The following is a 20,369-nucleotide window of genomic DNA, read 5'->3' as shown; positions in this document are numbered from 1 at the left end:
TGCCTTCCCAGTGGATTTCATGATATGAAGAGTATAACCAGTATAAGATAACAAACATTTGTGTATTAAAAACGTTGGTCTCGTAGTTGGCTCTAAAGGTGGATAAAATGAACAGAAGGAAAAGCGATTAGGATGTTCATTGAGATCAGAAGATAAAGGTCAAACTACCAGAGGTGTTAAAATCAAAGTCAGTGGAATGAGCTATCCCACCAGCCCAGATGGAGGGAAAGAAAAAATGTCCGTGTGTCTGGAGCACGGGAACTCTTCATTCCAACTCCAGAAGACCCAGTGCCCCAGTAAGCACTAGTTATCTTTCGAATGTATTACGTTCGTACATTCAGTTTTGTTCTTCCATTTCAAATTGTTGACAGGTAACCCCTGGGCTCATGTTGCTCCTTTGGGCCCTCGGGAGATATTCTCTTTCTTAATGTCAGTGTTTTGCTGCTATGAAGAGTCACAAATATCTCTGATGAATGCATTCTAAAGGAGATGGTATATACAGAGGACTGAGGTCTCTTTACAGTTTATGACTGATCTGGACATTAGGGTGATTAGATCTAAGAAAGAAAATTAAGAGACTTAATTTAAGTTTTTTGACAAAATGAGAACATCCTTGATAGGAACTCAAAGCTTCTAAACACCGACACTCAAAGCATTAAAAAAAAAAGAAAGAAAGAAAGAAAGAAAGAAAGAAAGAAAGAAAGAAAGAAAGAAAAGAAAAGAAAAGAAAAGAAAAGAAAAGAAAAGAAAAGAAGAAAAAAAAAGAAAAACAATGAGAAGAAATACTTCTGCAAACTGTTCTGGATATCCCCCAGGTGATCCAGTAAGAACATTTTCCTGTGATTTGGTAATTGCCAAATTTTTTGTCCTTTTTCTTCCTACCTTACTATCTCTCAGAAAGCATAATACTGAACAACAACATTTTTTAAGTAGAATACTGGCAGTTGAAATGTGCATTAAGTCCAATCAAGACCTCTAAAAAGTGTCACCGGAAGCTATCTTTTCAGTAGACAAAAAAAAAAAAAAAAAAGCATTTGCACAAAAAGGCAAATAAAATCCAGAAATAATAGGACAAAAGACAGGCAAGATAGGGGAGAGGAACACTAATGGCAGCGTAAAGAAAACATAGGATGCAGAGCTGAAAGTGAAATGAGAAAGGGGGAAAGTATTTGCTCTAGAGAGGCCAGTGGGGACTAAACGTTCTTGGATGTTTGTAGAATGGACCTAACAAAGAAGCCAGCCAACGCATGGTGGGAGCCACTAATTCTGTTGAGGAGATGCTGTGAGAACCTAACGCCCAACACACCAAACACCGGTACCACCAATTTGAGCAAATCTAACGTAGCACCACTTTGTTTAAACAGACAATTTCCATTTCAGGGTTAAACATACTGGAAATGTATCAGAATTTAAAATGTGTAGTTCTGAGACTCTTCCATCAGTGGCATTGTGAGAAAATATTTTTGAATGCTTTAAATTACCACTGAGAAAAATGACTTTTATTTTGTAAGAAATATTTAACTTTTTCTTTTTACTTATTAGTGGAAATTGAAGAGCAGCAAATTAGAGTGAGCCAAATAGCTTTAACAATTTATGAACTAAAACCTGAACCACAGCTTTGTGACAGAACTATATCCATACATTATTATCAAAATGGCTTTCTCCCAGAAAGGAAAACCAACCCTTCCTGGTCATCTGTTTTCTTTTCCTTTTTTTTTTTTTTTTTTTAAATACCTTTCCTCACAAATTTTCCCAGATTCATATATTTGATTTTTCATCATTCTGCAATACTGAAAACTGACTCATGTTTCAATCTCTTTTAATATAACTTGCTTTCTTCTAGGAGATGGTTCTAATAAGAATGCTTCCTGGAATATAGATAAGAACAAGATGTTATCTGAGCCTTAACAAACACACAAACTCCAGCCCCAATGTGATCCAGGGTATCACCCTGCCCTATCATATTAAAAAGAGTTCTGAATCTGACTTGGGCTGAATTGTAGCTTTGTATCTCTGTACCTTTTAAATTATAAATTTTTCAAATTTCATGTAATCCAATTTGTTGCTTACATATATTACTTTTTAGATCACATCTAGCGTGTGATCAACTCAAAAGTAAATTTGCCAATACCATGAACCCATCACTCATGACCTCTGATCATGACCTGTGGCAGCCTTCAAGAGGAGGTCACTTACTCCTTCAGATTTTGTCTCTTCCTAAGTGAGTCCATTAAATTCCAAATGATCCAATTAGTTAATTAAAGAGTAAAGTACAAATCCAGCAATCTCTAGGACAAGGTTGCTAGGGCAATAGAGTCCAGCCTGGTGCCCTAGAGATATCTCCCCCACCTTCCTCTGTTCCCCCTGCCCACTTGGCGGGAAATCATAAGGGAGGAAACACTGGCCCCACCCCCAACAAGAGTAAGGCAATGCTCCGGCCTTTTGAAACTAGCTAGGAAGGTTGGTAAGCCACAAAGCACAAGTAGAAACACATGAAATCACTTGGGAGAATTCATTACTAAAGAACCAGGTGTGAAAACCTTCAGAGTGTGCTATTTGGAGGCTTGCAAATCAAGAATTGAGAAACCTTCTCCTCCCCTTATAAAAAAGTCATTAAGTAGGCTATGTTGAGAGTCAATTTATAACTGTTTTTACAGTATTGGCACTAGGTAGTTTTTTTTTTTTCCTTTCTGAGACTTTGTAAAGGTAAGGCTTTCATTTTATTATGTAAAATACTATGGAAAAGTTAAATTATCACAAAAGACTTTCAGGCATTTACTTCATGGGCCCAAAAGTTTTCCAAGCTGAAAAGATAGGTTGGTTGTTGGCAGGTTGGGTTTCCCAAAAACAGATGCTGAGATGGATTTGAGATCAACACCTGAAGACGGTAGGGGACAAAGCTGAATTGGACAAAGGAAAAAGGAGGATGTCAATGCCCAACAAGGCCCAACAAGCCTTGGCCAACCCAGCTGGGAGCTCTGGCAAGGAAAGCCCTTCAGGGGTGGCCTGCATTGGATGGAGGTGGCTGGCTGGGCTCTCAGCTCCCTCCCACCTCAGTGACTGGAGCAGAGGGAGACACAGGGCAAGGCAGCTCTCCACAGCTGAGACAGACACAAGGGAATAAGATAACTATGGCTGTCTACTCATTGCACCCCCCACATCTGGCCAGCAAGCTCTCCCTTGAAGAAAGATCCGAGCAATGCACCGCCATGTCCAAGCTAGTATTAACCGGCTAGACTAGAATATTCTCTATTTGCCTCTATCAAAAGCACCTTCATCCTCTGCTTTCTAGAGTCGGGCCATGTAACAAAAATATTTAAACAAAAACTATTTAACATTCACAAACCACTTTTAGAAACACTGGCAAAGTACCTGTTCGGGAGGCCTGCCTAGAGCTTGTCCCCAGGTTTGTTAAGCCTGATTTCATTGGGCCAAGGTTGGCAAGCCCTCTCCTTTGGAAAAACCACCATTAGCGTCTGTTCGCCCACCTCGGGCCCTGCAGTTTGCCCTGGTTCACTGAACCACATGGCAAATGGCAAGGATTGGCCGGCAGATGTCCTTCATCTTTAAACACTTTCAGGAGCTAGAAAAAGTAAACCAGAGTGATTTCTGGCCTGCTGGTCAGTCCCCAAATACAGAGCAGCATGGCTAAGTGCCTTCTGGTTGATTATGGAAACAACAATCTCCACAGGCCCATCTCAAATGGCCGTGGCTGCTGCTGCCTAAAGAGAAGCCGGTCTGCAAGCTGATGTGCATAACAGCCCCTCCTCAATCAAGCTGTCCCCAGGATGTTCCTTCCTTCTCTAGCATAACCATTTTTATCAACCAGCAACGGGCAGGCACTTGGCTACGTTGCTATGGGGATTACACTGAAGATAATCACTTGTGAATGAGTGCAGGTTTTGACAGCCTCTCCAGCCTGATGTTGCTTTTGCCCCCTCAATCTGAACATGGCAACGCTGTGGAGAGCACCTCATGGACTCCAGAGAATCCAAGGTCAACAGTACGGCCATTAGCTCCAGACTTGAATAACAGCTTATCTTTCCGGCTTGTTGAAGACCCGACTACTTTGGCTCTTGATTTCAGTCCTAATGCGCATCTTCTTCCCCACAGCTGTGAGTCTTTGAACAAATCCTTTCTAGAAATCTGTTTTCTCATCTGAAAAGTTGGTGCAGGTGATGACTAATTCCAAAATTCCAGGTGCTAGGCTACTGCGGTACGTATTCAAAGAAACACGCTACTGGAGCTCTGTTCTCTATCATGAATCAACCACCTGGCAAGAGAAAAGAAAATTTAAATGATACTCAGATGCCCAGATAATAGATTCTATCTCAACCCAATAGCTGTGTTTTTAATGAGAGAACCATCAGTACAGCATTTGGGATATGTGGTGGCACAGGGTTCGGTTGATCCACTTTCCCTTTAAACCAACTCAGAGTTTTGTTAAAAACAAACAAGAACCTAACTTTGGTCCTTCAATAGTTCATTCAAAAATAAGCAAATGGTCTTAAAGAAAAACCACAATGAAACCATTCTCAACTCTTCTACTGGGTGAGACTGCCACCTGCTGGCGTCCTTCTATGCAGCCACAAGCCATTTTTTTTTTTTTTTAAGATTCTAATACTAGGTACATACATGTTATCTGATGTAGAATTGCAGAGTAATTGGCAAAGGAATGCGTCAGGGCATTTAGGCAGGAGAGGTACGGTGAGCAAGACACACGTGTATTTCAGTTATATATTTAGGGATTAGGACGAAGGAAATAACATGTTCATAAATAAATAAATTTCAATCAAACACATAGACACACACACACAGAGAATGATCCAAAAATTCTAAAAGGAAGCTGTTCTAAATTTCCTCTCATCATTTTTTTTTAAGAAAGGCAGACTGCCAGGTGCAGCACCTCATCTGGATGTGTCTGGATTCTTGCAAGCTAGACTACGTTCTCCTACAAATGGACCGTGAGAGCTTCTTTGGAGGTTCTGGCAGGGGAGCACAGCTACTCGTATACCCTTGACCGAAAGATGGTCCTCTTCTGTCGGGGAAGGTCGTCCTCTTCGACCAAGCGCGCAGCTTGGGGAGGGACGCACATGGAGCGGTGAGGGAGGAAGGGGACACCCGCCTAGCCAGCCAGATCAGCCGAATCAACCCTGGCCATCAATGGGGTGACGGATGTCGCAGCCAGATCGCCCTCACATCGCCCCTCCTCACTTTTAAGACTCTTTAATCTGTTAGTGATATGACATGCTGATAGAAAATTAAGGTGACAATGAGAGAAAAACACACAAAAAAAGAGAATACGAGAGAGAGAGAGAGAAAGAGATGAAGAAAGGAAGCTGAGAGTAGATACACAAAAAGAGGCCAAATGTGAAGAGGCAGATCCAGGCCCAAAGAGCCAAATACCAAAGCAGGCAGAGTCAGAGAAACCTTGTGTTAAGAAGCAAAAGGGGAAATCCTTCACTCTCCCCAAGCAAAAACTGCCTGATAAAGTAGAGCAAAATGATCCAAGAATGTTTAAGCTGGTTGTTGGCTGACGTATGTCACTTAGCTGCCTGGGCTCTTAAGCTACCAATTTTATCTCTGTGACACTTTGTGGTGAGAGGGATCATGTACAGTTCCACAGTCCCTCTGCAAGACAGCAAAACGCTTTCTGTAGTGAAGAACACATTTCTGAAAGGCAACACTACTACAAGAGTTTCATTTAAAAGGGGGCTTAAGACATCGCTAATCACTTTACTTTCTCCTAATCAATTTCCCAGTGCTAGGGTGGTTACTTCTGTGGGGAAAGGAATAAGAATACAGCCAAGGCATTTATTTGCATAATAGGTGACTCTACCTAAGTGAACTCCAGACAGCAATAGATGAATTGCAACATATTCAGCTAAAATACAAATACATTAGAATTAATCTGGATATGCTTAATGCTGTAATCAAATATACTTCCTGTGCTATAATTTTTCTTATTCTTTGGGGTAGAAGTCAAAAGATCAATGTTCTCCTAGTTCTGATGTTGGTTAGAAGTCACTTAGCCTCTTGAACGGGCTGTTTCTTTATCCATAAAATTGGGACACCAACACCTACTCAATCTGCCTTGGAAGATTATGGGGATCGAATGAAAGTCTGTGAAAATACTGGAAAACCTTCTTAGCTATACTTAAAAATGTGGAATAAAAAAATGTCTCCCTGGACAAGTAGGAGCAAACAGTCTTGGTGAAGAGAAAGATGCAGAATAAGGGCCATCTGCAAACAGAGAAAGCATTCCCAAAGGAACCCAGTCCAGCCTGGAATCTGGATGAAAGCTCTCAGAAGCCATGGAAACGAGGCCTAGACACATTATTAGCAAATGGAAATATTAGACACATACAAGTTTCCTCTCTGGCTCTCAATGTTGATTTAAATAAATGTCCTATCCACTCCTCATTTGAACAAGCTGTTCTCAGGTTGGCTTTAAATTACCATGGAAGAAAAAATGAATGTCCCTTCTGTTCAGTCTACTCGTGAATTCTAAGTAGCCATGTAGGAGCTGCCAAAGATTAACCAAATAAAGCTGATCCTACGAGTAGATTACACCTTGGTCTTACACCTAACCTTCCCAAGGTTTTGTACGCATGTGACTCAGGCCACAGAACTGGGGCCCTGGCCAGAGATACATTTTTGCCAGGTCCTGGGCACCATCAGCTCTCAAGTCAACATTTGATTCCATGGAGAGAGAAGAACACACAGAGGGGCATGAGTCACAGAGTGACATAACCCACTTCTAGGTTTTTTCCAGTTATTTGGGATAGCCCTACTCCCACATATGATTAAGTAAGTTCTTTCAAAATCTAGGAATTTGAGAACTATATAGAATCAATTTTCACCTTAGAAATAATCTGGTGATTGTGCCTAAAAAACAAGAAGATGGGCAAGCAATCTCTGAAAAAATTTTTCCAGAATAATGATATTGACTTTTTTATTTGCATAGCGATATGAAAGGTGGATCTAAGTTTGTGAACCTCTGCAGAGGAGTCCAAAAGACACAGAAGGCACATACTCCAGCGTAGGGAAGAAGAAAAGATCAGAGCTTCAATTTATATTTATTTGTCTACTTCATCTTTTTAAAAATTATAATTTTGTGTATGTTTTAAGATGTGCATAATAAAATATAACCACAATGCATTTAAATGGGTTAAGATGTACATGTATAAATAAAATTATTCATTAAAATCAGTGCCTTATCCCCAGCAATGTTCTTTACTGAATATTTACAGAGTATACTCTAATTCTGTCATGTAGAAAATCACATGTTGCCTAGTAGGTTGGTTGGTCCCCAAAGTTCCATTCTGTCCCAAACTTACAGGTGTCATAGACTAAGTCTAAAATCATAGAACTTTATCCTGAGACCAGTAAGACAGTGAAAAGATACTAATATCTATCAGTCATGACTGAGAGCAGAACTAATGGAGCTTGGTTTAGTGGCATTATAGATATTAACCTGTAACACACATGAAACCTACAAACAAATCAATGAAAATACTAATGTCACAATATGGTGCTATGCTCGTATTTCTGAATAGAAGTCATCTCATAGCATTGCAGCCCCTTAAGGCTAACATGAAACTGAGTTTTTCTTGAATCCAAAGTCTGGAAAATTGAAGAATGTGATCTTCAAAATGGCACAAAGGCAAGAGAAGCCAGTGTGGTGACCATGTCCTCATCAGAAAAGTGGAGCTCTTTTGTTGAACTAATCTGACATAGCTGAGGAATTATAGATGGAAAAAGTGGTAAAACATTGTCTTAAATATAACACCAAGGAGCCATCTCTCCCTGTCACATGTGTAACTTACTATTATAACATGATTCACCTTCCAGAATGAGGCACCCTTTGGAGTTATCAGCAGAATCAGGTGGGCCAGGTTCTGAGACAGTGCCTTCCTGTGGGGCAAAAGGAATTCATTAAGTCCTTTTATTTTATTACTTCTTGTTTGGGATTTTAAATAAATAAAAATCATCTACACGTTCCTCCACCCACTTCATTACAGAAGAATCCAACACCCAAAGCCATGGAGATGTTGACTTCCTCCAATTCAGTGATTACAGCTGGGATGACTGAACCCCGGACATGACTCAATAAAGTCCTAGTGAGGACGGTTATAAAGTCAACACCTCACTACTTCCAAGGACCAAAGCAAACAGAAAATGGGTTCCAAACATGAATTGCAAAATGTTTCCAAAATTGTGCTTCAATTAATGAACAGGTAATTAATACACGGACTTTTAAAAATGAAATTGTTGCTACTTATCAACTTAATTGCCTAATAATATGATTTACCAAGGTTTGTGGTTAAGAGAAAAACAGAGACGTTATTGGCCTTAGTAAGTCTTTAGCTTCCTTCCTTCCCTAAATTCCACTCCTTAGTTTGAAAAACCATGTCTACTCAAAATACCTCCACCATAAAAGTAACAACTCAATCAATCTATCAAAAATCCAATCTGAGCATGGACATTGGGAAAAGCCACGTGTCAAATGTGCTATAGCTTTCTTTTAAATTAAGAGTTCTTCATGCCATGTAGTCATGGCTGATCTGCTTTAAAATATTGCCACATGCAGAATATTTTTTTAAAGACTTCTAAAGTAACAAGTGCCTTTAGGGATTCTATAAACATTACTTTCATCTTGTTCTGGAAGTTAAAAAATACTCAAAGCTGAGTAGACTTCACATTCTCAAGAAAATCACCAATCACTAGGGACCAGATGCTCTCAGGGGCATTTTAAGAGAACAGCCACCTGGTTCCATCGCCTCCAGCCCCATACACACCCCTCAGCTGTCCCTGCCCACTCCCCACTTCAAAAAGCTTCATGACCAAGAACACCGACCCCAAATCCATACTGCCTAGTTCCAAATCCTATGTGTCCCACATGCTAGCTCTGTGACCTTCATAAGCTTTTGACCTCTTAGTGTCTCAGTTTCCTGTTAAAAAGTATTTTATCAGGGGCGCCTGGGTGGCTCAGTCAGTTGAGTGTCCGACTCTTGATTTCTGCTCAGGTCATAATCCCAGGGCCATCTGATCGGGCTTCATGTCAGGCTCCATGCGGAGCATGGAGCCTGCTTAAGATTCTCTCTCCCTCTGGCCCTCTCCCCCCCCCCCCACACGCGTGCTCTCTCTCTCTCTCTAAAAAATAAATAAATAAACAAATAAATAATAATAATAATGTTTTTTAAGTATTTTATTGTATTGGTGTACAGATTATGTGTTAATAAGTGTAAAGGACACTCAATGCTCAATAATAATGACGGGGAGGCAGGGGGGGTAAAGGGATAAAATTGTGCAGGATATGAGGCTGTGACATAGGGAGCATGCTAGTTTTCCTCCCCTCCATTTGGAGGAAGAAGGTGTTTCCTTCTCCTGCTGAATGAAGGTGAGTGAGTTAGGGTTCAAGAGAATCCCTGGTCCAAACTGTGGGCGCCTGGGGAAGGGGAGCTGGCACCTCTCACAGTGGGATGTCTATTTACCTACCCCACAACTACCCAGACAGGAAAAAGTCCATTGGACTGAAATGCCAGCTACACGTGTACACAGCATGCATGTGGTTTGACTAAGCATGGATACTGGGCCTCCTGGGGCCAAGTGCACACCACAGAAGGTAGCTGACCTTGAGCATTCTTGACAAGACAGCTGTCAGCTGGGGCAAGGGGACTGTGAGCTGAGCCTCTGGGAATGGGAGCCAAGGGGTGTTAGTAGAGCAAGAGAGGGACCCAGACCCCTCATGGGGAATTGGGCAGCAGGGATGCCCCAAACACTCAGAGACCCTTCCAGAGGCAGTCCCTGCCTGCTTCTTCTACAGAAAAAGTTCTGTAAACTTGGGGCATAAATTGAATTGTGTCCCTCTAATAAAGTCAAGAATTATCTCATTTTTTTAAATCTTGATTCTACAAATTTATCTGACATGGAGCACCACCACTAATCTATTTATATCATTTATATCCACTCCTTGGTGTGTTTTGTTGCCTTTTTAAAAAACTTTAATATCTTGGATTTTTTAAACAAAACATACACCAGAGAAAAAGTTCCATAGTATTCAGTGTGTTATTCTAACTCAGTTACGATTCTGATTTATTCGATCCAATCTGGTTTAAAATGGAAAAATATAAAGATCTCCAAGCAAACGAGTCTTGACCTTTTTTCATTTTAGTCTTTAATTTCAGTACTTTAAATAGACTGACATGTAACTGCAATGTATATTTCAATATCTATGTGTAGTAAAATGTTTTGTGTCAGATTTTTGGTGTTAATTCCATCTTTATAAAGATACAAATCATGAAACAGACCAGTGTTCTTTAAAACGGGGTGCACCCACCCCAGCGATATTCACACACGTACAAAAAATCCATCAGCATGCGGGAAAGACATCAGAACTTTAGTATCATTTTCATCCTGGCCTTTTCTATTTCAATTTTTCTATGCGTATGTCTTATAACTGACATAATATATCAGTGAAGTATTAGGCATATAGCTTATAAATAAATAAACATACATATATTGAGTTTGCATATTCAAAAATGATAGGAGTACTCCCTTGAAAATGCAGGCCACTGAAAGCCAAGAAATTGCCACTTTTCCTTGCCTGCTGGCTTTTCAATCCTATAGCACAGTGCCATCTAGTGGTGTCTGAAATTATACACTTACGATATTCGAGTAATTTTTCTAAGAAAAATATTCTTGTCATTCAGATAGCAAGACAAAGAAACAATAATGTCCTAAATAAGTTACACACAGTTTTAACTATATCATGGTAAACTATGAAAATAGTATTTTTATAGTTTCCTGCTGCTTCTTCTAGGCTCTTGTCTGTCACTCTTAAAACTAGATGCTTTTGGGGCGCCTGGGTGGCTCAGTCGGTTGAGCGTCCGACTTCGGCTCAAGTCATGATCTCACAGTCCGTGAGTTCGAGCCCCACGTCGGGCTCTGTGCTGACCGCTCAGAGCCTGGAGCCTGTTTCAGATTCTGTGTCTCCATCTCTCTCTGAACCTCCCCCATTCATGTTCTCTTTCTCTCTGTCTCAAAAATCAATAAAGGTTAAAAAAAAAAAAAAAAAACTAGGTGCTTTCATAAAGCTACCAGTCTTTCTTCTCTGCATTATGCATCCTTTACTCTCTTCCTGGCTTGCCTTGCCTTCCCCTTAGAATCTTTTCCTGAGCACACACCCTCCTCTGCACTTTGTACCTGCCTCCCTTAATGTACTTGTCCCATTGACTTCTAATGATTTGCTTCCATGTCTGAGATAGAGTCTATTAACTTCTAAAGAAGCACTGGCCTGGTAGAAAGAGAATATGAACGGGGCGCCTGGGTGACTCAGTCCATTAAGCGCCTGACTTCAGCTCAGGTCATGATCTCCTGGTTCAGCTCGTGAGTTCAAGCCCCGTGTCCAGCTCTGTGCTGACTGCTAGGAACCTGGAGCCTGCTTCAGATTCTGTCTCCCTCCCTCTCTGCCCCTCCCCTGCTCTCTTCCTCTCTCTCTTTCTCTCAAAAGTAAATAAACATTAAAAAAAAATGAATAGAGCCACAAATGAAACACATGTAGTTTTAAATTTTCTAGTAACCACATTTTACAAAATAAAAAGAAACAGGTAAAATTTATCTCAAAACATTATATTTAATCCAGTGTATCCAAAATATTATCACTTCAACATGTAAAATCAATATAAAAAATTACTAATGAGATATTTTCCATTTTTTAAAATATTAAGTCTTCAAAATATGGGGTATGTTTTACATTAGCACATCTCAATTCAAACTAGCCACTTTTTAAATACATGATAGTTACATGTGCCTAGGGGACCATATTGAATGGTGCATTTCTAAAGGCAGGGTCTTGGTATCTCCTTGCACTTAGTATATGTTCAGTAAAAGCTCCAAAAATAACTTTAAGCTGATAATGCCACTAGATGTTGCCTGGGAAAAATCCGTCCTTTGTATATCATGCATTAGGCCTCTGTAGATACCACAGACAATCTACAAACAAGTCTCTCCTGTAAAAGAAAACAGGAGTCTGGCAAATCATTTCAATTGCTAGTTCTTGTTCTAAAAACTCCTTTTTGAGGGAAGTTTTATGCAGATATATTTCAACGTGTTTAAATAGTCTTAAAACTAGCAATTGCCAGACTCCTAATTATGCACCTAGATATCTCTTTGTAATACTCAATACATTATTAATAGCTTTTTAAATGCCTCCCCACCCTGCCAGCACAGGACACCCTTTAAAGGCAAAGACCATTCTGCCTCATTCACTGCTGTATACCTAGCGCGTATCTTTATGTCAGAGAGTAAGCATCCTAAAAATATATTTGTTGATTTGCAAAATTTGAGTGCTTGGATCAGTTTGAGAACTTGTATCAGTGTTTTTCTCTGGATTTGTGAATTTCACCTATTTTTTTTTTCATTCATTTCAAAAACATGGAGTTCAGGCCAATGTGATAAATGTTTGAGACAAGAGAGGATTACAAAATGTGGCTCCTCCCTTCAGCCTAATGCACAACAAAATTCAAAATTAATCCCAGTTCTCCTCTCCAGATCACTCCAACACCCTGTGTTCATCATGAAGACGGGGCCTTAGAGATGCATATGGCATTTCTCTCTATCACACTGTCTTGCGTACTCTCATCTCGTGAGCTTTGTAACAACCCAGGGAAGGCAGGCAAGCCAGGTGTTGTTTTTCCTTCCCATAGACTTCAACAAGTTAATCCACCCAGGGTCAAAATATTAATAAGTAACTGAACCAGTTAGTAGTAGAAGCGAAATGTTCTGACTCCTAGAACATGTTTCCATTATTATGGCTTTACCTCTGAAGTTTGACAATGCATTTTCCAAGTCATCTAATCTGTATTATTGTGTTGTATTTAAAATTAACACCGACTTTTTGTTTTTCTTTAACTTCTACCTCATATGGTTAGTACACAGGGATAAGAGTAAGACAATCTCCTCCAGAACTGGAGTAAGTCAGTGATACAACACAAAATAAGTACTATTGGAGATCTGCAAACACAGTGATCAGGGTTGTCACGTGCTAATGCGCAAGTTGGGCACTGTGCAACCTTACACAGTGCACAACTTGCAAACCACAACTAGAAACCTTAGGGGTGATTACTTCCCAGGTCAAGACAGGGAAAACAATCTTGGAAATCAAATGTAGGTCTGATGGAGTATAGACATAGGCTATAGACATTGATAATAATGGTGCTGAAATGTCTGAATGTATGGCTGCAGGAGGTGGGTCTCAGCCCCAAATGGCCCTCACCACCAGAGGGTAAATGCCTCCAGAGCAAGAACAGGCCATGTTCTTTGTATACCCAACACTGTCTGCCCAATAGGTCTAGTTCACGACCCAAAATAAATGATCACTTATTTCTTTAAAAGGGTGTGTAAAAAGCAAATTTTATATGGGTTAATACTAATCACAAAATAAGTACAGGTCATTTTTTTCACTTATTAACTACTTGAAAAATACCGCCAAATGCTATTAAACATTCCGTTGGCATATAATTTAGGACCCATATCTACTTTTTAAAAGTGAATGGCTCTTAAAAAGGCAAGCATTACTCATTTTGCATAGCCTTATAAATGATTTAAAGTAATCTGGAAAAACTTCTGAAGACATTCTGTTCTAGGAAGAAAAAAAAAATCAAAAACCACAACCTGGGACACAGCTTTAAGCATGCAGTAAATTCAGTGTGTTAAAAGGCATATCTTCTCTGTCATACGTCTGGCTGTTTGCCTCTTCCTGATACGCCAGGCATTTTTGTGGAATTTTCCTTGAGCAGCTTGTCCATGAGGGCCCCCTGAGAACACAGGGAAATTTTATCAAACCTTTCCTCTCACAACTCACACTTGGCTCTTAAGAAAAAAAAAAAAAAAAAAAAAAAACAGTGGAAAAGAGTAATTGCATTTTCAATGACGGTCACTCAGCTGCAACTTCTGGAGCCAAGGCTGGTTAATTCTCATTTGCTGACATGCAGGCCTTACCCAAGTTCACTTTCCACCCACTACAAAGAACAGGGAGAGGCGTGCAAGCTCATTAAGCCCTCATTACTTTTCAGACTTTCACATGGCGCAATTTGTGAAATGATCAGACTCCAGCGAACCCAAGCAGTGAGGCCAGCACACTGGTTTACCCCTTGATTTTTATCTTTCATTTGGTCATGACTTAGTCAAATCTGATTTTGAGACTGTCTTTTCAATTAATGAAATTTGGCCAGATCATCTCAGGAAGGAAAAAAAGGCCATTCAATGCAAACATTCAATATTTACTTAGGCACAATATTCATTAAGCTTTCTGCTAGGTTTTCTGGAGTATGCTTATAAGTTATATGCCTTCAAGTTATATGCCCCTGCCTTCAAGGGGCATACAACTTAATTGGGAAGGCAACACACATAAAAAGGTACCCACAAAAACACAGAGAATGAACCAGCAATCTAAGACAGTATACACCGAGAGGCAGTAATGAGTGGATAAGAGGGTAGATTCTGAGCCAAACAGTTTGGATTCAGATTCTAGTTCCATAATGCTGTGACCTTGGGTAAGTTACCCATCCTGTTTGTGCCTATTTTCTCGCCTGTAACATAAAGGTGATAACTATACTTACTTCATCTGATTGTGTGATGAATAAATGAATTAAGAATAGCTTAGAGAGGCACCTGGGTGGCTCAGTCGGTTAAGCGTCTGACTTCGGCTCAGGTCATGATCTCGCGGTCCTTGAGTTCGAGCCCCACGTCGGGCTCTGTGCTGACAGCTCAGAGCCTGGAGCCTGTTTCAGATTCTGTGTCTCCCTCTTGCTCTGACCCTCCCCCATTCATGATCTCTCTCTGCCTCAAAAATAAATAAATGTTAAAAAAATGTTTAAAAAAAGAATAGCTTAGAAGAGTACTGGGTACATAGTAGGGGCTTACCTCAATAGAGAGTAACCTTTATTATGTGATCAGGAGCCAAATACAAGGGACAGAAAGTGTTTTCAAAGTTAAACACAAGGGAAAAGTCACTGTGGGTTAGTTGATCAGAAAAAGTTATATAGAGGAAATATTAACATCTGAAGTAAGACTTGAAGAGGGAGATGAAGACCAGAGTGAGACAGTCCAGAAGATTAGACACAGGACAACCTAGAGAGATTTATTTTGTCATTGGAAAATGGGGAGAAATGAGGTTTAAGGATGGATGGCCCATTGTGGCCCTAGGCACCAGGTCAAGGATCATGGATTTGCCCTTTGGACAATAGTAAGCCCCTGAAGAGACTGACAGCAAAAGAGTAGTGTCTTTACCAAGGTTCATTCTGTAGCGCTTGAACATGAGGTGTAGAGGGGAAGAGAGGCTTAAGGCAGGAGAATGATTGGTGAGATAATGTAGGTGCAAAAGGATGAGAAATAAAAAAGGTTAAAAGCACAGATGCTTTCATGAAAGAACTATCACCTGTCCTCAATTACAGATTAGAGATGAGGGAAGGAATCGGGTAACAGCATGAGTGACACCAAGAATGAAGTGTTAGTGACATAAATAGGTAAATCAGGGGAGCTCACCTTTTTGGGAGCAGGAAGGAGGAAACCAAAATTCTGCTCTGGGCATAAAGACTTTGAAATAACAGAACAACACCCAAAAATAAATCTAATAAGAACAGACAGAGATATAGAATGGTTACAGAGAAGAGATCTGAGCTCAAAATATAGGTTGTGGATGCTCAGATCATGGGAGCCAGAACAATAATGGAATCGTGGAACAGGATTAATGGATACTAAGAAAAAAAAATACACTTGGAAGAAACAGGACAGCTTCTTTAAGGAAAGAGTTTTGACTTTATTTCCTTACCACAGGGGCTACAGTGGAGAAGGACTCAAAGTGACAAATTGAAGCCAAAGTTTTGGTCTCCATCAGTGAAGAATTGTGTTCTGGGAAAGACCCTGAGCTGAAAGTCAGGAAAGCAGGGAGTTCTGTGAAGTAGGGAATGTGACTAACAACAGAGTGTCTCTTCCAGCTTGAAAATTCCACAAGATTCTGCACATCTCCAGGTGTGTTACTGTGAGGAACTGTAGTCATTCTTTGTGCATTATTTTTATTTCCCCTCGTATGAATGTTGAACTTTGTAAATGTGTGTGAAAAAGTATTCTAGAAGTTTATAAGGCATCTGTCTCTGGGGATAAGTCTTCATTTTAACAATTTTCAAGGAAAATGTAAATACTATAGATAATGTATACAGGTATTTATAGATATAGGTGTATTCTATTTATGAGGAATTTGCGTACCATTTTTTTTTTGAGAGATAGAGAGTGCACACACACACACACACACACACACACACACACATGAGCAGGTGGGAGGCAGGGAGAGAGAGAGAGAGAGAGAGAGAGAGAGAGAGAGAGAGAATCTTAAGCAGGCTCCCCACTGAGCATAAGATTATGACCTGAGCAGAAATCAAGAGTTGGACACTCAGCCAAGTTAGCCATCCAGGCACCCTTGTATACCATTTTTAAGGACAAAAATCAAAAGCACGCCAATTATTTTTCTATTTTTAATACCTAAAATGCCTAAGGCAACAAATAATTTCTTTAAAAAAAAAAGACTAGATCCTCTCCATAAATTCTAAAACTATTCAGATGCTGCATGTATTTAGTCAGTCAGCCAGCAAATACTTGATGCGATACACTGGTAAGGAACAATAAAAAATATGTACCCAGGGCACCTGGGTGTCTCAGTCGGTTAAGCATCTGACTTCGGCTCAGGTCATGACCTCACAGTTTGTGAGTTCAAGCCCCGCGTCGGGCTGTGTGCTGACAGCTCAGAGCCTGGAGCCTGCTTCAGATTCGATGTCTCCCTCTCCCTCTGCCCCTCCCCTGCTCACACTCTGACTCTCTGTCTTTCAATAATAAGTAAACATTTAAAAAATTTTAAAAATATGTACCCTCTCTACACAGATTAATGGTGGACTTTTTTTTTTCCTTTGGCATCTTCTCCATTCCCTGCTGCACCACACGAGTTGGCTGTGTATAATCGATTTCTGTTGATGACTTGTGACTGAGGGAGGGATGTTACAACACAGAAAACTTACAACAAAAAATCACGAATCATCATTCTTAAGAGTTCTGTGGTTGTCCCCATCTCTTGAAAATTTTCACCAACTCTGTCCCCACTCGGGCTCTAGGCCATGCATCTGGGCTTCTCTTCTCTCTGCAAAATGTCCCCTCTGTCTGCCCTTCTCGGGGACAGCGACCTGTTTTTTCCACCTGCCAGTGCAAAATTTAAAAGTCCTATTTCTTCACTATGCTGCTCCATTTAGTTCTCCAGATCCTACCCAGACGTGTCTTAACTTGCATGCTCTCCATCTGTGGTTCTCCAATTTACGCGTGTGTTAGCTTCACCTGCCAGGCTTGTTAAAACAGAGGCTTCAGGGCCCCACCCCCAGTTTCGGATTCAGTAGGTTCGAGGTGGAGCCTGAGAATTTGCATTTGTACCTAATTCCCAGGAGATGCTGAGGTTGCTGGTGATCTGCCACAGTATGAAAACCGCTGCTTTAAAGGCTTTTAAACAAGTTTTCCTAACAACAGAATCACCTACAAACTCATGGCTTCATCATTAGTCACACAAAGAGAGAAATGAACTTGTAAATTAAAGTTTCTCTCTTGGATGTGGGTAAGGCAATCTCCCTTAGTAACACTTTGTGTAAACGGAAAGGCATCCTTAAGACATTTGTTCTGCCCTCTGCTCAGAGCATTCCTGTAATGAGGACTCTGACTCGTCTTTTGATGTTTCACTGCTGACAGCTTCCAAACTCACCTCTCCCTCTTCCCCTTGTGCCAGCATTTGAGCAAGCTAATAGGAAAGCCAAGGTGTAGGGCGCCTGGGTGCCTCAGTCGGTTGAGAGTCCTACTCCGGCTCAGGTCATGCTCTCGTGGTTCATGTTCGAGCTCCACATCGGGCTCTCTGCTGTCAGCCCTTCAGCACAGAGCCTGCTTTGAATCTTCTGGCTCCCTCTCTATGCCCCTCCCCTGCTTGCACTCTCCCAAAAATAAACAAATATTAAAAAAAGAAGAAGAAAACTACCAAAGGACATGTTCCACTGAAACAAAGAAGTAAAGCCGCAAACAAGAAGACAAGGGAAGCATAACAGAGAAAAGTTCTAAAGGTATGGACAGGTAATCCAAAATAAGAGTGAACAAAATCACTAGGAAGACAGTACAGGTTGCCCCGAAACAGGTCTTGAGGGCAACTACTGGAGTTTAGAGCAAGCCGGAAGGCACAAAGAGGGATATCGTCAAGAAGATGACTAGAGAGAACTTAACGTGGCTGATTAAATTTGGACAACTGACAAGAGTTTGGGACCCAACTGGTGACAAGCATATAAAATAACAAAGCAAGCAATTATTAACTCCAAGTAAAATATAAAGCATTATATCTTATAAATAAAGAGTAAAAGTAACCATAGGATCCCACTTGCCTTCTCTGTAAAATAGCAATTTTATCGTCAAAATGCTAATGTTGAATATTGATCTAACCAAAACAATGCTGTAACTGTATTAGGAGGAGACAGAAAGTGAACGTGCATGGTAGGTCAAAAGCGAAAGTATCAAGCAGTGGTATCGGTCAATACATTACTACGTTACGGCTAAAACTGCAAAAGTTTAGTAATAATAAAGTTGTAGCAAAAACACGTACAACATAAATCTACTATATAAAGATAAGGAAATAAATATCAAAAGAAACAGCTCGATTGGTTGAAAGCGATTGCTTCTAAGGAGTTGGAAATGGGGGAGGGTGGACAGAGGTGTCGAGGGACTTCTGGTGTTTATTGCAAGCCGTGTAGAATTGTCTGACTTCTTAAGCTACATGCATTTATAGCCTTAAATAGTTTAAATATAAGCTATTCATAATTGTTTTAAATGACTGAATTTTCTTTTTTTTTTCTTTTTAAAGAGACAGAGCACAAGTGGGGGAGGGGCAGAGAGAGAGGGAGACACAGAATGTGAAGCAGGCTCCAGGCTCTGAGCTGTCAGCACAGAGCCCAACGTGGGGCTTAAACTTACAAACTGTGAGATCGTGACCTGAGTTGAAGTCAGACGCTTAACTGACTGAGCCACCCAGGCACCCCTTAAATTTTCTTTTTTAATACCTCCACTGTTCTTATAAAGAATTTAAGATAACATATCAAAAAATATATATAGCTAAAAAGCAAGTATGAATATAGAAGAAAATCAAGGGAAAGGAGAAAAAGAAATACAAATTTCCTAAAGAATTACCAAACTCGTGGTAACTTTTTGTGACTTTACTTACTCAACTGAAAGAAAGAAAAACCTAACAGCTATCAGGATTTTGTATGCGGTTTTTGTTTAATTTTGCTTTGTTTTGCAAGAAGGAGATGTCTGTAACTCTTTTTAGATGTTAAAAAGGTGTTCCCATACTTGGAAAAGCTGAGAACCACTGAGCTAGAAAATTGTTTCTGACTCAAAATTTTGAGCTGATCTACTTTTCAAAATTGAATCTGTGTCATTACTGTTCATGTATCAGCTCTGCTTCTCCCTGAGGACAACCACACAAAATAGAGGCTGTTACTTTTCCTGTAAGCTTTAAGGCTTTTTTAAAATATATGTACATTGGGGCGCCTGGGTGGCGCAGTCGGTTAAGCGTCCGACTTCAGCCAGGTCATGATCTCGCACTCCGTGAGTTCGAGCCCCGCGTCGGGCTCTGGGCTGATGGCTCAGAGCCTGGAGCCTGTTTCCAATTCTGTGTCTCCCTCTCTCTCTGCCCCTCCCCCGTTCATGCTCTGTCTCTCTCTGTCCCAAAAATAAATAAACGTTTGAAAAAAAAAAATATATATATGTACATAAGTGGAATGTCTGTGCTAATGCTACTGATCCCGGTGAATTTCTACTGATACCTATGAATCTATTCCCCTGAGAAATAACAATTTTCACATGTGTTTTCTATGTGTCTCAATTACAGATGTAAAAACCTAGGCAACTGGAAAGGGTTTATTTTTATTTTTTTAATAATATTCAAAGTATCATTTGGTACACTATTAGCTATTAAAAATAGAGTTCCATGTTTTGTAATTTCTAACACTCACATTTATTAAACTAGAAGCTTAATAAACTGCAAACGAACCAAGTCATGAATTTGGATGAGAAAGTTCTCACATTCTTTTGGTTCTAAATTATTTTATTTTCTAACACTTCTGTTCTTCACAAATACCTGTAATTAACCTGGAAGGACATTCACCAAAATATCAAGGAAGTTGTTTTGTTTGTGCAGAATGACATTTTTTTAAATAAAGAGCAGATGGGAAGGGGATGTCAAGGGGCTGCAATGCTACTGAATGGCCAAGTGTCTCTGTCAAGTGCATATTTGGATA

General features: G+C 40.2%; 1 long non-coding RNA gene across 1 annotated transcript; it reads right to left on the bottom strand.

Moving 5' to 3' along the window:
* Positions 1–5,089: 5,089 nt before the first annotated feature.
* LOC121029118 (uncharacterized) lies at positions 5,090–18,949 on the bottom strand. The gene is made up of 3 exons (XR_005789597.1): positions 18,939–18,949; positions 17,935–17,940; positions 5,090–5,194 (listed from the first exon to the last, which is right to left on the bottom strand). It is a non-coding gene; the product is annotated as an uncharacterized LOC121029118 (long non-coding RNA).
* Positions 18,950–20,369: the final 1,420 nt, after the last annotated feature.

Source organism: Herpailurus yagouaroundi, unplaced genomic scaffold (genome assembly GCF_014898765.1).
Source record: "Herpailurus yagouaroundi ecotype Mexico unplaced genomic scaffold, PumYag 139, whole genome shotgun sequence".
Lineage (NCBI taxonomy): Eukaryota > Metazoa > Chordata > Mammalia > Carnivora > Felidae > Herpailurus > Herpailurus yagouaroundi.
Note: the sequence above shows the minus strand (reverse complement) of the source record. Positions and strands in the feature narration are given on the sequence as shown.